The sequence below is a fragment of the Gossypium raimondii genome, chromosome 4 (assembly GCF_025698545.1).
Source record: "Gossypium raimondii isolate GPD5lz chromosome 4, ASM2569854v1, whole genome shotgun sequence".
NCBI lineage: Eukaryota > Viridiplantae > Streptophyta > Magnoliopsida > Malvales > Malvaceae > Gossypium > Gossypium raimondii.
Window position 1 is genome coordinate 15,693,381 of NC_068568.1, and position 17,299 is coordinate 15,710,679.

Sequence of the window (17,299 nt, forward strand, 5' to 3'; positions counted from 1 at the left end):
CCATTATGCATATAGCTATAACTACCTTAGCAAAATAAAATCAACATAACCATTCTCAATACAAATATATACATTTATAAACGTAAACCTCAAAATGCCAACAAGAGTTCAAAACCAAAAATTATAACCATAAGATATCCTAGGTACATGCCAAGACCAAAATGAACACATCACCAACGCTTGAGTTCGGGATTGCTGCTATATGTTGGTTCGACGATTGAATCTTTAGATACTTAACCTATGCACGAAAAATAAAGTTGTACGCTGATTATAACTCAGTGGTATTTCTATAATCAAACATTAAAAAATAATATAAAGTTTATAATGCATTTTAACATGTCAATCTACAAGTCCTAATACATCACCTAAATATTAAATCTATTTACGTACCTTAAACCAAGCTATCATAGTTGCAACATATACATTTTCCCCTATCTCAATTGAATTGATTAAATCATACAATGTCAAATCCACAATTTCAGGCTTATAAACTAAAATCCACTATCCACCTTTATTTCAATTTCATTTATACTCGATTTCTCAATTCGACAACATAATTTCATCAACCAATAATCAAATCACATATGTGATAGCCTAATTCAACACCAACTGAATACAATTGAACAATTATAACGATATATCATATTTTTAAATCTATTCAATTTAGTCCTTATCACAACCAACTAATTCAAATCGGTTCAATTCACTCATTCAAACATTTCCATCTTACCTTATATTATTACCATTCAATGAAATTTGAAATTTGAACAATTAAAAGGTTTGGGTTATAGAAATACTAATTTACGTAACTTTTGCATTTTATTCAATTTAGTCCATAAAACCGGACTAACATAACTTTCACATTAAGCCTCAAATTTTATATTTATTTCACTCTAGGTCCAATTAACTTTCTATTTTCATTTCTATCTCAAATTTATAAATTAATGCATTTTAGTCCCTATTAAACAAAACTATCAATTGACTTTGCAATTTAATCATTTTCCAACTCTAAACTTAAAATCTATCAAATTAACCCTAAATCTTAAACTATTCATTAATGACAACATTTTCAATCTTTAATAGTACCAAAAAATACTATATGGGTTAGCTAACTTAATCTCCCGAGATTCTGAAAACATAAAAATTATAAGAAAAAGACTAAATTGCACTTACCAAATTGAGCTTTGAAAACTAAAACACCATGTTCATTCTCCCCCTTTTTCTCACCTTCAATTTGGGTTTTGCATGAAAGAAAATATGAACATGTTTTTGGTTTTCTTCCACTAACTTAATTTTATTATTAAAGTTATGTTTTATTTTATTTATTAATTAATATAATTTATAAAAATTTATTAACATAAACCATTATGCTACCGTCCACTAATAATTTTATAGTGGTTTAATTGCTTTATAAGTCCTTTAGTCTTTTTCTAATTAAATATTCCTTAAGACTTGCACTTTTGACGCTTTTATGATTTAGTCCCTATACCTTAGTAAAACACTAATTCGATAAAAATTACTTGGCCAAAATTCAATTCACTTCTAAAACAATTCCATAAATATTTACGAGTCTGGTGTACAGAAACAAGGTCTCGATACCTCAAGTTTCAAAACCACTGACTTTAGAACCGATACACTTGTACATTGTCTAACTTTCCAAATAACCAAAATTATTAAACCAAACTTCAGTATAATAATATAATACCCTCGTAAATATTAATAAATAATATTCAATTACTCTATCATCAAAAAATAGAACTCCAAAACTACCGTTTTTGACTCCACTAACTTTTGGGTCGTTACATAACATGTGCAACATGCACCAAAATATATCCTTGCAACCCACAGATCTTCAAGCCACTAGCAGGTTTACACTTCACCCTACAGCGCGTAGCTTGGGCTTCGGCGAGCTTGTTTTTACTTGTTGCATATGGAGAGTCTGCCGATATTTTTCCACTTTCAGACTGTCCGCCAAATGACTTCTACTTGGTTTGTTCGCCAAACTTGGACTGTCCACAAGATGATTTGAAGCCTGAACTGTCCATCATATGTTGTCCGCCAAATGTACTCGCCACTGCATGGTTGGCCATCTCGCAACAGTTCTACTTCCATGCACTTCATGAAGTATTCAATAGCTGCAACAATGTATTTCTTCCATGTGACTATTGTTAGTAAAAGATTGTGTAATAGGCCCAATTTGCCCGGCCCGTTAGTAAAATAAACCAAATGAAAAAAATAAAATTAAATAGTCCAATAAACAGTCCAAACTACAAAAAAAATCCACCAGACCCAAAATTTAACCCATACCCAATCTAAATTCCTAAAACGGTGGTCCAATTACAGTGGCCCGATATCTAGCCCAATCACCTTACAAGCCCACACATCCCATTTTTTTTACATTTGCAGAAACCCTAAGGGTTTCTAGAAACTGAGCTGTCGCAGCATCCTTGCAACACGCCACCTTCGGTTTTCACCACCACCACGCCACGTTGGTCTCCGTACCGCCAGCTAGACTCCTCCGTACCTGCAAGAAGGACAAACAAACAACACAAAGAAACAAGCGCAAAGAAAAAGAACAGATTGTATTTTTCTATTGGATGATTTTTTTGAATATGCGGCTATAAAAAGAAAACAGAAACCATTGTATTTTTTTCACGAAAAACTGTATCAAAAAGGAAATCAATACAAAAAAGGTTCTTTTTTTCTCTTGTCGATTCTGTTCTTTTTCCGATCGCTTTTCTTTCTTTTTGTTTTGTTATTAATACATATATATAAGCATATAAAAAAAAGGAGAGAAGGAAGAGGGGAGATTAGAACCCGTAACTGGTTAAAGCCGCCGTCGAGCCCCTCATTGGTTTCGATCGAAACCTTATGGTTGGGGGTTCCGAAGTTGAAGCGGCGCTAGGGAGGGGATGGATATTATTAGTTTTTTTATTTTTTTATTTAAAAAAAAGCTATAGCTGTTACTGATTTTAGGGTTTTAAAGTTGGTATTTATAGTGTAATAAACGGCGCCGTATTGACCATTACCCAGCAACCCGCGCGCGACCTGACCCGCTCCATGGGGGATCTGCGCGCTCCTGTTAATGGGGTTATTTGCAACCCTGGCCCCTCCGTTTTTCAAGGGCGCTTCAATCCAATCCTTTTATCTCTTCTTAATTTTAATCTCTCATTTTATTTTCGTTTTATTTTAATCCACGTTAAGGCACTGTGTTTTGAGAGAAGGGAATATTTCCCATTTGGTCCTCATACTATTCGCGCGTCACGATTTTGCCCTCCATTTTGATTTATTTTCATTTTTCTCCTTTTGATTCTGCTTGGATTTTAATTTAATCCCCTTTTTACATTTGTTTTTATTAATTCATTTATTATTTTTTATTATTAATATTATTGGTATACTCGGTCATATTTTGATCTATATTTTGTATATTATCTTATTATATATCATCATTTTGAGCTCTATTTATTTTATTATTATAATTTTATAATGTGTTATTTTATTCTATAATGTATTCTCTCTAAATTCACTCATTACATATTTCTAGATTTGTGAATATACCTTTTTATATTATGCTATTATATAATACTATTATATGTATACATATTTCATATTTAATTATTTTCATTATACATACATAATCTATTGTAAATTTCACATTATTATATAGATATTTTATTTCTTTCAAATATTTTAACATCTTAAATCTATTTCAACTTATGTCAATATTGTTAATTTATTTAAATTTATTTTAACATTTTAATTCATATATTATACTTATTGCTTAAATTATGTTTAGATTTGTATATTTCATTAGTGTTTATGTAAATTTACTTGGTTTCAATTATTCTTCTATTACTTTCCAATGTTGGTATTTGTATGATATATGGTTGAGATAATTATTGCTATGTTTGTTTAAATTTATTTATTGATTATTGATTATTCATTATTCATTAATGTACATTCTAATTTATGAATCACCATTTCGCGTTGTACATTATTATTCAATCATTTTTTACAAATGTCAAAGTTATTGCATACGAAAGTTTTCAAAAACAACGCAATGCTCGGCATTTAGGATCTTCGAAAAGATTGAGGCCTAACGTATTGGGTTCCAATTTTTCTCGTTGAATCTAAATAATCGATGATATGCTTTAATCAAAACAAAAATAAAGAGCTCATTCTCGGGAATTCGACACGTTGTGTCCTAACGCATTGGATATGGCATGTTGTTTTCTCGAGGTGAGGATTTTTCTAATAAATGAAAATAAAGGCAATATTTGATATTTAGGATTTTTGTGAAATCGAACCCTAACTTATTGGGTTTTGATTTTCTCATTTGACCCTAATGATCAAATACCCTTCTCAAAATGCATAATTTTTAAAGGTCAAGAGATAAACTTAATTTTGAAGATTTAAAATGTTGCACTCTAACTTACTGAATGTGACAATTTATTTCTTCGAAATAAGTGTTCCTTACCATCCAATTCATTTTATTCAAATTTTCTTTTCAAGGGATCGCATTTTAAATCTTTTCAAAATTTCGACACTAAGACATTAAACAATCAATTCGGTACCAATTTTGGGCGTCACGAGGGTACTAACCCTTCCTTGTACGTAATCGACTCCCGATTCCAATTTCTTAAAATTTCGCAGACCAAAATTAATTTCAAGGTGAGCAGATCACACCTCAATAAAGGATTGGTGGCGACTCTCATTTTATTTTCAAAGTCGATCCCCAAATTTTTGATTTTTCAAAAATGGTTTCGACAGATTAAATGTATCAATCCCCTTATATGGAAAAGGAGCCAATGACTAAATATCAAATTCAGGGGTTCTATTTACTGGTGAAGTATGAGGGCAAAATTTTTATATGCATCACAAATGATAACTAGCTTTAATGTGTCATTGTGCATGGCGGGCAAATAATAACCTTTTTGAGGTAGTTCTCTAGATCTTACATAGTGTTCACAAATGACCTCATGAATTTCTTGTAGTACATAACTAGCTTCTTTTGGAGCTAAGCATCGTAGTAATAGTTAAGAAAGTACTTTTTGTAAAGTACTCTATTGATCAAAATATACATATAGTGTAAGGTAAAAATATATGAATTATCGCATTTGAATGAAAATTTAACACTTGCAAACTCACCTAGACCTTTTACTTCAATTTAAACTATTCCTTTGAATCTATAGGCAATTTCACATTAGCAAGGTATTTGATAACTTGGACATCATAATATTCCAAAAGGATTTTACCTCGTTGGTGGATTTTGACTAACGAAACAAGCTTTGAAAAAGAGTTTGCTTTAGCATTGTCCGTCTTGGCAATTTGTTGAATATTGACTTAAGCAAACTTTGTAAAGATTTGCATCAACATTTTATGATATTTAACTGAATTTTATTCACACACTTCATATTTACGGTAACTACACCAATGGTTGATGTTTGATAAGGAAATTGAATAGAAGGATGAAAGGAGAACGTTATTGGAGAGGTTCGCACAATATTGTTTGTGGGGAAATCCTAAAAGAGGGGAAGAATGGGAGAGTCCACATTTCAGTAAGCGTCCTTGGATAGGTTTCTTCTTATCTACTCCTAAAGGATGAATCATGTGGTCCTGTTGACATATGTGCTAGTGTCACGGGCCGCAGTTCAAAGCCCGTGACCATCGCACCAAATGCTTCTAATGGAGGTCAATTAGTTAGATGGGGATCATTTGGTCTACAAAAACTGGCCTGATTCAGTAAACTATTGGAGAAGCCTATCAAATTGAAGCTTAGGTGGCCCAATAATGAAGATATGGCAACATAGGCTATTTTCAGTAAATATGGGAATCATATCTTATAAAGATTAGATTTGATATACTGTATCTTATAAATCCCATGATTTAAGGGATAGGCTAATCTCGTCCATCGATGTAACTTAATCTAGATCGTCGGTTTTGGGGGAGCTCAACTATAAATAGGGAGCCTTCCCCTTACTTGTAAATCACTTCATTCATCCATTATTTCATTATTCTTTGAAAGTAATACAATATTGAGAGTATTTACTCAAACACCTCTTGTGCGTTCTTTTCTGTGGCTTTCTATTGTTCTTTTGTGGCTTCTTTTAACATAATTGCTTCCGTTATATAAATTAGTACCTTGGAGGAATTCTAAAGGAATACTCACTTGTGGTGTTAAGGCTGACTTAGGCGAGTTTGGAATGAACGGATCGTATAAGACTACATGGATTGTAAGACAAAAGATTTAACCCCGTGATAAGTAGTATAAGAGCTATTGGTTGCGAAGGCACCGTTTGGATGTCAAAAGAAGAGTTTGATCAGAAGTGGGCTAGAAAATCAGTCTATTTGAGGGAGATGTTGTTAGCAGTAGAGGAACAATGGGTCAAACTCAAGGAGTCTGTGGAAGACGCGAAGAAGTTAGACATTGTGCTTGGTGAATGCATAGATGACTTGAGGGAGCAGTCTAGGGACTTTGTGACCATGTGTCTCACTTTCAATAGGGATAATGTGTAAGGGTTGTTGAATTTTCAAAGAAAGAAGCTGATGAAGAGGAACGATACTCTTAAGGCCATGGTGATGGCTTTGAAGGAGGAAATAATGGACACGACGAAGGTTTTGAGCACAAGAATAGAGGAGCTCAAGGGAAAGCTTGCCTTGTGTCGAGCAACCGCGAGGAATGGAGTGTCAAGTGCAACACTTAATTGCGAGGATATCCCGAAGCTAAAATATTTTGTGGGGATAAGGTTTGTATGCAATATGGAGAATTTATTATGGAGGATGGAAAACTACTTTCGTGCTAACGACATCATAGACAATACGGTTAAGGTAAATACTACTTTAATATTTCTTACTGATATTGCACTTTTATAGTGGTGAGGTAGGTCCACAGATAAATGGCAAAGTGAGATTGGGACGTGACAAGAGTTCCAATGTGAGTTGAAGGGATAGTTTTACCCAAAATTTACCTAGGAAGAAACTTGAGCAAAGTTGCGATGGATAACACAACGAGGCACAGTGGGAGAGTATGTTTGAGAGTTCAAGGAACTCATGCTCTAAATTTCAGATGTGACAGAGAATGAGGCATTGATTACTTTCAAGAACGGATTGAAGCTGTGGGTCAGACAGGAAGTGGAACAGAAAGGGGTCCAAGAGCTGTCGAAAGCTATGATGGTAGCGGGATCCATGGTCGAGCTTGGTCTAGGGAAAGACAGACTTGAGTCTTCCAAGTCCGAGGAAAGGGACATATGTGAAAAAGAACCCAAAGAATATGTTGATGGCAATGGAAATAGCTACAATGGTGGTAATGGAAAACGACGAGTTGGGAAGAAGAAACCCAACGGAAAGAGGGAAAAGTTGAAATGCTTTCTTTGCGACAGTCCACATATGTTGAACAAATGTCTGAAGAAATCTTCACTTTCTAAAAAAGAGAAGCTAATAGGTAAGGCCTTGAGACTTGGTTCGAGTGCAAGGGGTGTCGAAGCCAATGAGGCCGAAAGCGAGAAGAAGCCAGTGGAGTGCTTCTTGTGTCATGGTCCGCATAGGTTGTGAAAGTGTCCGAAGAATTTTGTCATCGAAGGGAAAGATGGAGCAGACAAGGAGCCTAAGAAACTTGGTTTGAGCAAGGGAAAAGTCAAAGCCAAGAGGGCAAAGAGGAGCAAAAAGAAATAAGTAAAATGCTTCTTGTGTCGTGGTCTGTATGAGTTACGAAACTGTCCAAATCAATCCAAGTAAGTTGTGGTCAAAGAAAAGGCAACATCGGAGCTTGTTGAGTTATCGGAGGGGCTTCCACACAAGGAAGATGTGAGTTTGTCATCGAACTTAGGGAAAAAATTGTAATGAAAATAGTGAAACTGGGACCAATGAGACTCAAATTGAGAAAAAGCGACGGAGTTGGCCGAGTCGTCGGCGAGGCTTTCACCCATGGAAGAGGTGAGTTTGGCAGCAGACTTAGAGGAAGAAGTCGCGATGCAAACCTTGAAGCTAGGATCAATGATGCTCATTTCTGTTGACACATCGAAGGAGCTACCATCTATGAGAGAGGTGGGGTATGCATCAAACTTTGGGAAAGTGGTGATGCAAGTTGGACAGTTGACCAGAGTAAATGCAATCAGGAATGTACATTCTAAACACTCTGATAGCGTTTTGCATTCTAACTTGTTGACTTGGCATGAACGTAACGACCCTTTCGAAGTTCTTAAGTAAAGAAGACGAGGGACTGTGGACAATTCGAAGCCAAAAAGTGTGAATCAAGAGAATTCTGTTCGAGGCGAGTTAGAATGTGGGCAAGAGAGAGACGTAACTTCTTGCCAACAAGATGTACAAACGAGTGAGACTATTTGAGTTAAGAAGCAACATAAGCAAAGGCAAAAGTTCCGAAGGAAGGAAAAAGCTAAGGCGTCGAGACGAGACCGAGGCAAATCAAGTCAGTGCCATTCTGAAGGCGCAATGAGGGCGTTGCGAGAATGAGTGGGGGAGAATGTCACAGGTCATAGTTCAAATCCCATGACCATCACACCAAATGCTTCTAATGGAGGTTTATTGGTTTGATGAGATCATTTGGCCCATAAGAACTAGCCCGATTCAATAAACTGTTGGAGAAGCCTATCAGATTGAAGCCTGGGTGGCCCAATAATGAAAATATGACAACATAAGCTATTGGTAGTAAATATGGGAATCATATCTTGTAAAGATTAGATTTGATATGGTGTATCTTGTAAATCCCATGATTTAAGGGATAGGCTAATCTCGTCAGTCGATGTAACTTAATCTAGATCGTCGATTTTGGGGGAGCTCAACTATAAATAGAGAGCCTCCCCCTCACTTGTAAATCACTCCATTCATCTATTGTTTCATTATTCTTTGAGAGTAATAGAATATTAAGAGCATTTACTAAAACACTTCTCGTGCATTTTTTTTTGTGGCTTTCTGTTGTTCTTTTGTGGCTTCTTTTGACATAATTGCTTCTGCTATACAAATTGGAGCCTTGGAGGAATTCTAAAGGAATCTTCACTTGTGGTGTTAAGGCTGACTTAGGCGAGTTTGGAACGAACGGATCGCCTAAGGCCGCATGGATCGCGAGACGAAAAATCTAGTCCTGTGACACTAGGATTTGGTTCTTAAGTTGTATGTTAACCTGTAAAGTAAAGTAATTTGTATCGTACATACCATTTTTATCTTGGCACTGATATTGGTACGTATTAGTCCAACATGTTTCTGTGTACTGTGTCGGGTTTATCAATATTATTAAATATTTTCCACATATACATTTTATAATCTACTTTTTAGTTTCTTGATAAATTATGTACACATTGAAATATTTTTTTACATACATATGTTTATAGTCTAATTTTAGTTTCTTAATAAATTATACATTATTTTGTAAAAAATTATGTATATGTATTATGTTTATGAAAATATATCTCAATTACATCCATATAATATATTCAAGGGCTAAGGTAAGAAAAGTTTTTGGTTGGATCGAAATTAAATTAAAAATGTGCACGAGAGCCAAAATGTAATTTTTTTTTCTTGTAAGCTTAAAACTTTATTAATTTTAGAAAGACTAAGTCACAATTTTATCATTTTAGGGAGGGGTAAAATACAATTTTATCATGTATTAAGTTAATTTATGGATTTTAGAGGGGCTAAAACACAAAATTTCCCTTTTAGGGGCTAAGACCCATGCCTGTCCCTTCTAGTGTGGCTACTGAGTATATTTATAAGTTCTAAAATTATTACTTAGGTTCCATAATTTAATTTAATTTAGGTTCAATAATTTAATTTAATAATTATTAATTTTAAATGTAATTATATAAAAAAATAAATTGGCTAAGATAAAAAATTTCAAAAGTTAGTTTTAAAATATAAAAAATTATACCAATCGATACAAGCTAGTACACACCGGTACAAGTAAGTATTGATCAAAACATGTCAAAACACATTGAAATGGCTAAATCATATTGAAATTTTGATTGGAATGTGTAGACACTCAATTTTGGCTACTAACATTTTATCTCTTCATTGAAATAAAGAATATTATATTTAAGGAAATTGTGCTACCAAGCATATTTCTTTTAGAGCAACAACTCTTATTTAGAATAATTTGAACAACTGTTGTTTGAGAATAAACATGTTTAGAACAAGACATTAGTTAGAAAAAATGTCATCTAATGTAATTGTTATTTTAGAACAATACTTGTTGTAAACAATTGAAGTTTGGAACAACTATCTTTTAGAATAATGAAATTTAGGAATAGTCATGTTTAAAACAACTATGTTGAGAGAAACTCACATTTGGATCAAGTCAAAATAATCATTATTCAGGAACAACTCTCATCCAAGAATGACCATTGTCTTATGTTTCAAGAGATATTCCGCAAAAAAATGTTTCACGTGGTATCGCTTCACCAAAGTAGAAGTGAAAGTAACCCTAGAATATGGTAGGGTTCTTGGGTTATCTTCACTTTTGGGATGTTTCGGAGAGTTTAGTTTGGTGGATCAGATATAGAGGTAGTTAATCCACTTAGCATTTTCCTATAATGCTAAATGCATTTCCTTCCTTTTAGAAATATAGTGAATGCTTCTTCACTATTCATCACTATTCACCATCAGCTACACAACCTTTCACTATCCCTTATTAATCATTAATGCAATTGGAACTGAAAAATATCTATCATTACTCTCATTAATTATCATCTTTGTAACTTTTATTCTTGAAACACTATAAATAGGAGCCTTTCACAATTGGTGAAAGAATTTTTGACACTTTTGTCATTTTTGGCATTTTGAACTCTCAAAGGATTCTATTTGAAATTCCATCAACTTACTTTTTTGTTAAACTTTATCTACCATCTCCTGTTGCGCTCAGTGTTACCAGATCTGCTCCAGTCTCCCTCTTCACCTTCTTCTAATACATCTCATTCATTTGTTTGCAACGCTTCCTCTCTCCATTAAGGAACCCTCTATAGAATGAAACGTGGACTACTTAGTATTAATTTAGAATTGGAATAGTGCATATCGGTTGATACAATACCAACTACCATGCTATAAAACTCTCTAAGTTTTCATGATAATGAGTCTAGCATACTTTACAAATGGCAAATCATACATGGCTAGGTTTCTTCTACAAACAAGGTGGTAAGCCTTAGCGAGGTAAACATCCGGCTCAATCCTAGTGAAGCAAAGTGGACCAAGGTAGAACATATAACCAACTCAAAACACTGACTCAACCACAATACTATAATACGTACCTTGCATTCTTTTATCTCTTTACTTGCCATACTCTTCAAGATCAAGCTTCAAATACCAAGTATCTTCCCACAATAAGTGTATTATAAAACACTAGCGTAATGTTTAGTTTGCTTTATTTAGCACAACTAATGGTTCTATTATTTGCTTCACTGAACTAGTTAAATGACAAAATAGTTAGAGAATCTTATTCTTTAAATGAATTTAATAGCCATTCAACACTACCATCCCGACTCTCACGGAATAGCCATAATTTTTCCCAAAATTACCCCAAACTAAAAACATTATTTTAACCATAATTTCAATAATATTACTACAAGATAGCATTAGGAAATTTCAAAATTTCATGGAGAGAAAGGGTGAGGAAGAGAAGACATAACAATTAAGTGGTGGCCAACCTTGGTAGGAATGTACACTCCAATATGTTGTATCTTTCCCCCACATGGTCTTACCGTGGACATCAACCGGCACAAATTGTCTACAGCCAAACTATCGCATAACTCGATCGGCATTGTACCAATATCAAGCATGTGAAATTATGTTCCCCATCACTAGGGGACTGTCCAAGCAATCTGTGGCATAGTATAAAGGTTCCAACACTTTGCTTCGGCCCGTGACCACAGCACTGCCAACTTGTAACCCAAGCTGCATAGCGACGTCTTCCAATGTGATAGTGCACTCCCTGCATGGCATAATAAAGGTGTGGGTCTCCGTACACCACCGCTCAATTAAGGCGGATATTAAGTTTGCCCTCAGGTCAAACCTTTGGATCAATGCGAGGTCCCCAAATCTCGCTAACTGTAAGTATGGCATGACCCACTCGTCCGGATTGTACTTGGGAAAATGAAACCACGACCTTAAAACCCGATACCCATCCTGTATGGTAAATTTTTTTATAAAAATATGATAAATCAATTATCTGTATAACTTAAACATAAAATTATATATTAAAGAGTAAAACTAAAAGCTTGAGAAAACAAAAATATCACACTTATATTATATCAACGTAGTCATTCTAAGTATTTTTTATTTAAGTTAAATTAAATGAGTAGTAAAATATTAATAATAGAACAAAGATTAGTCATAAATATTAATAATAACACGAAGAGATCAAATGTTATTTCCAAATCTCTTTGAAGCTTAACTACCATTGATTCTCTTTTATTATTATGTCCTAATCATAGTTAAGCATTAAAACAAAAGGCAAACATATAACTAAAAAAGTACATCAAACACACACACACAAAAAAAAAACAATAAAATCCTAAAAAACATAGGTGGTATGGATAAATATAAAATATAAAATACTTATTTTATTGAATCGATATCTATAATAATACATAGAGTTTTACATATAATATAAACTAGGCATATTCAAACTCGAAAATTTATCTTACATGCGAGAACTTTTATAAAAATATATATTCATTCGTTAAAGATAAATTTAAACGTAACTCTAATAAGTTCGAGCTTGATTCAATCTGATTTGAACACTTATAATATGATATATAGATTAGTTGAAGCCAAATTAATATATATTCCTAGTTTCCTCATGTGAATGCGATTTTTAATTTTTATTTAGGTGGTATCAAATTAGTGGAAGACAAATGTAACTTTTTGTACCCCATAAATGGAACCAAGCACATCAATAATGCAAAATTAACTAGAAAGGTCGTCATATTAAAAAATTAATATATAAATTTATGAATTAAATTTAAAAAATTATTATTAACACGTAGAGATCAATTTCATGCAAAATGAGTTAAAAGGGTTAATAGTAACCAAATAGAGATTGATTTCATGCAATCAAAATATGTTGAGCAAAGTAGCGCTCAATAAGAAAAAACAAGAAATTAAAACGAAATTATTTATTTAATTTATAATTAATTTTACTGTTTCGTTGATCCTCGATGAAGTATGATCCGTATTTACTCGAGAAGACATTTTGATATCTACATAATTTTAAAAATTACATAAATTAAATATAATTAATTATTTTATTACAATAACTGTAAAATACAAAATACAAACTATAAATACTTTAGGAGTTTTTTTTTCTCTTTTCTTCCTTCTCTTATTGTACAAAATACAAAATATTTGAAGGAGGCCAAAACCTTACCTTCATTCCTTGGCTTTTTAAATAGAGACCTTGGCTCTCCTTCTCTTCTATTCCTTTTTTTTAAACTAGCAATTATTAACATTATAAACCTATTGACCAATCACATCACTGATGTCACTAACGTCATTAACACCAGTCATAATATGTGTTTTAATTATTTAATACATTTTTAAAAAAGTCATACTTTTCTAACAAATAAATCCTTTTTATTTTTTCCAATCAATTCAACTTTCACTTTTTTCTCATTGTTTTCATTTTTTTAATTTTTGTTTCTCTGCTTTTTATTTCTATTAAAATGTCCCTTTAAATTTTTGATTTCACTTTACATAAATTATTTATATGAAAATTATATTTCACAAAATAGCTATCAATTTACATTATTCCAAATATATATTTTACAAAATATAATTTTACATTTCAAACATTCTAAATAGTTTCACTTAACTTACAATATATCATTTTACAACACGAACAACTTTCTCAATACAAAAACTAAATAAATGATTTTTTAAGACCAACAATATTGTGTCTTACAAACAAAATATAATTAAACGATTTTGTTCAAAACTGTCATCATTCTATCTTACAAATTGAAAAATAAATTGTTTAGTCATAACAAAAATGACTTTCTCAGTGTTATTAAATTGTAGCTCGAATGCTGCCGATATTGATGATCTCACCTGTGCGGTTCGATTTGATATTTCTTTTAGCCTTCAAACATCCCATTGAGTTAGGGAATCCCAAATAATCCAGCCGTTGGCTGCATAACCAATTTGAACTCGTTATCATCCTGCCACAACCAACGGAGACACTTACATAACCAATTTGAACCCGTTACCAAATAAATAATTGGCATCCGAAAATAACCATTAAATTTATCGGTATCAAAGCTCCACTAGATTATTGTTAAACAAAACATACCTTCAAATTAAAAAAAACACAATTACACAAAAAAAAAGGTTCTCATATCTCTCCCATTCATCCTCTAACATAGTATAAGTAATTTTTTTTCTTTCAACTTGGATTCATATGTCATTGAGAGGCTTATATATACAAATCTGGTCACACCAAATTAAATGACTCCACCAAATAAATATTATTTTTTTAAAATCTTAAATATAAAAAATAAATTAAAAAAACGTACTGGTGTGGCGCCATTTAGAATGGCTCCACCAAAAAAATATGCATAAAATATTATAAAACAAATAATAAACAAATTAAAACTAATAAAAAACAAATAAAAAAACTGAAAAAGGACAAAAAGTACCAGAGGCGTTGGAATCTGGTGGTGCCAAATAATTTGGCTCCACCAGAAGAAGGAAAATTTGTTTAAATCCCCCCCCCCATTTTTTCAAAAGCCGCAATATTTTCTTAGTATTTATACAGGTGGCACCATTCTACATGGCTCCACAAAAAAATTAATTTTTTTATCTCGATTGCTGACGTGGCATGTTGGTGGCGCCAAACACTTTGGCTCCACCAACTTTTACGGTACGTTTTAGGTTATTTACGTATTTTATCAAAAAAATAGGTCATTTACGTAATTCATTAATTTTTTTGGGTTAGTTTTATAAAAAAAAACGGCTCCTTATGCTTCTTCACCCAGTCTTAGTCGTTCTTCCCCTGCATGTCCACTTTGTGTAGTTCCTTCATGTCTCGCGGTGGTGGTGAAATTCGTTGCCTATACCTGAACTGTCGTGGAACCTGATCCGATTTGTGTATTTTCACTGTCGCGTACATTATAAACGGCACCTTCACATCCCACATCTCTCGATTGGCCAGCACTTCTAGCGGGATGCAAGATATGATATCGGGATTGGCATGCAACATCCATTCAAACTGAAAAGCAGGATTGTAAATATCGTTATGTACGGATTTTTTTAATGAATCATTGTGTAATATAGGTTCGAAAAGGATAGGTAATTAACCTTGGTTTTCGAGCATTAATCTAACAGTTGTCTAACGTCTTCCAACTCGTCAGTTAGTCCCACTTAACTCGGCCCATGGTTCCACCTGTACAAGCGATATATTAGTCGAAACATATAATAAATAAAAATATTTACTGCACAAACTACGTATTTATTGATAAATGATGTTTACCTCATCACCAACGGGAACATGTATGGGTCGATCACTCTGGGATGTAGGAATAGTATTCGCCACTAGGCCCATGATTATAGTAGCAGCAGGCAACCACCATTCGGTATCTTATCTGGTTACGTTGCCCGAAAAAGCTCCCGGTATAACGTGGACAACACAGAAAATCCCCAACTTAGTTTTGCACATTCACGGAAGTCCGCTAGATGTAGAAGCCAGCTTACGTGCACCAAATTTTTAGATTTATCGGGCGTATTGTTATATGACCTCCTCCATTGCGCCATCGGGAGGCTTATCAAAATTTGTCTCCAACTAGTTGATCAATATACGACCACCTTCGAACCTGTTCAGGACCTTCCCCAACATTCCCATGTAGAGGTCCACTTTCCCCCAAACCACTGTTGATCCCTTGATGACTGGCCCAACCACCGAAAGACTGAGCTATAATGCTACGTCCTCGAGTGTGATTGTACACTCACCGCATGGAAGGTAGAAAGTCTGTGTTTCGGGCCTCCATCTTTCCACTAATGCCCTGATTAGTGTGGGATCGAGTTTGCAGCCCCCTTACATGCGAGATGCATGCAAGAATCCAGCCTCTTGCAGGTACCCATGAATTTCAGGGATTGGAGGCTCCCCTGTATTATGTATGAATGCCTCCAGCACACAATTGTCCGCCTATTTATAACATAAAAACTATTTAGATTTATCAAAAATAAATAAATTTTAACATAATTAAAAATAAAGAAATTTTAAATTTTATCTTACCATTGCTAATTGGACGGCGAAAATATGGTTGTCGTCGAAGTGGATTAGAAAGGCGTCCATTCTTGAGAAATTGATCCGAACGAATAAAATACAATATAATTAAAATAATAATATTTTAAATAAAAATATAAAAACAGCCTATTTCCCTGATTAAAGTTTAAAACGACCTAAAGGCCTAATTGAAAAAAAATTTAACTTATTTTACTAATTTAGCCTCATAACACTATTCTTGTAAGCCTAATAATAATTTATTATTCCTTGTTAATTACATGCAATCAACCATTGTAATATACATTATTGTAAATTACATAGTAGACGATCCTAAAGTAACATTATTTTATTTTATTTACTTTAATTAAAATAATTGTTCGAATTAGTCATTATCATTAAAAATTCCATTAATCAACTAACAAATTGCTAACATAATATTTTTTAACTTTTAACTAAAGTTAGAAATTTCTCTATAATTAGTCCAAAATACTTTTTTTTTTTTGTTTATTTGTAACATAAGAGCTACCAATCTTCATCACCACTCATCCCTTCTCCCCTATAAAAACCACCTTACACCATCGCTTTTCCATAAGAAAAGCCTTAGCAGCAATTGAAGCTGGTCAGGGACGGAGTGAACTCATGATTTGGGTTTTTTTCTTAATATATTGTTATTGGTAATGACTTCATGAGTTACCATACAAAGCTGCTGGCTACTAGCATTCTTAATTAAATCTAATTATTCCAATAATATTAAAGATTTTGGCTGCTTATGATTGTATTTTAATTTTGAATTGTGATAAATAATACCTTTTATTGCTGATATTGTTGGCCTAAGTTTCTAATCCGTCGTCCATGTTAATGGCATAAATTTTTTTTTGTTGCTTTATTACCTGCTAATCTGCTTTACATGTAGGTGAGATCGAAATACCTTGATCACTTGATTGTTGAAAGGAAGTATATTGAGGCTGCATCCTTGTGTCCCAAATTGTTGCGAGGATCTGCTACAGCTTGGGAAAGGTACCGAAAGGCATTATATGTAATTCTTTTCCTACATTTCTTGTTAATCACTTGCATTCA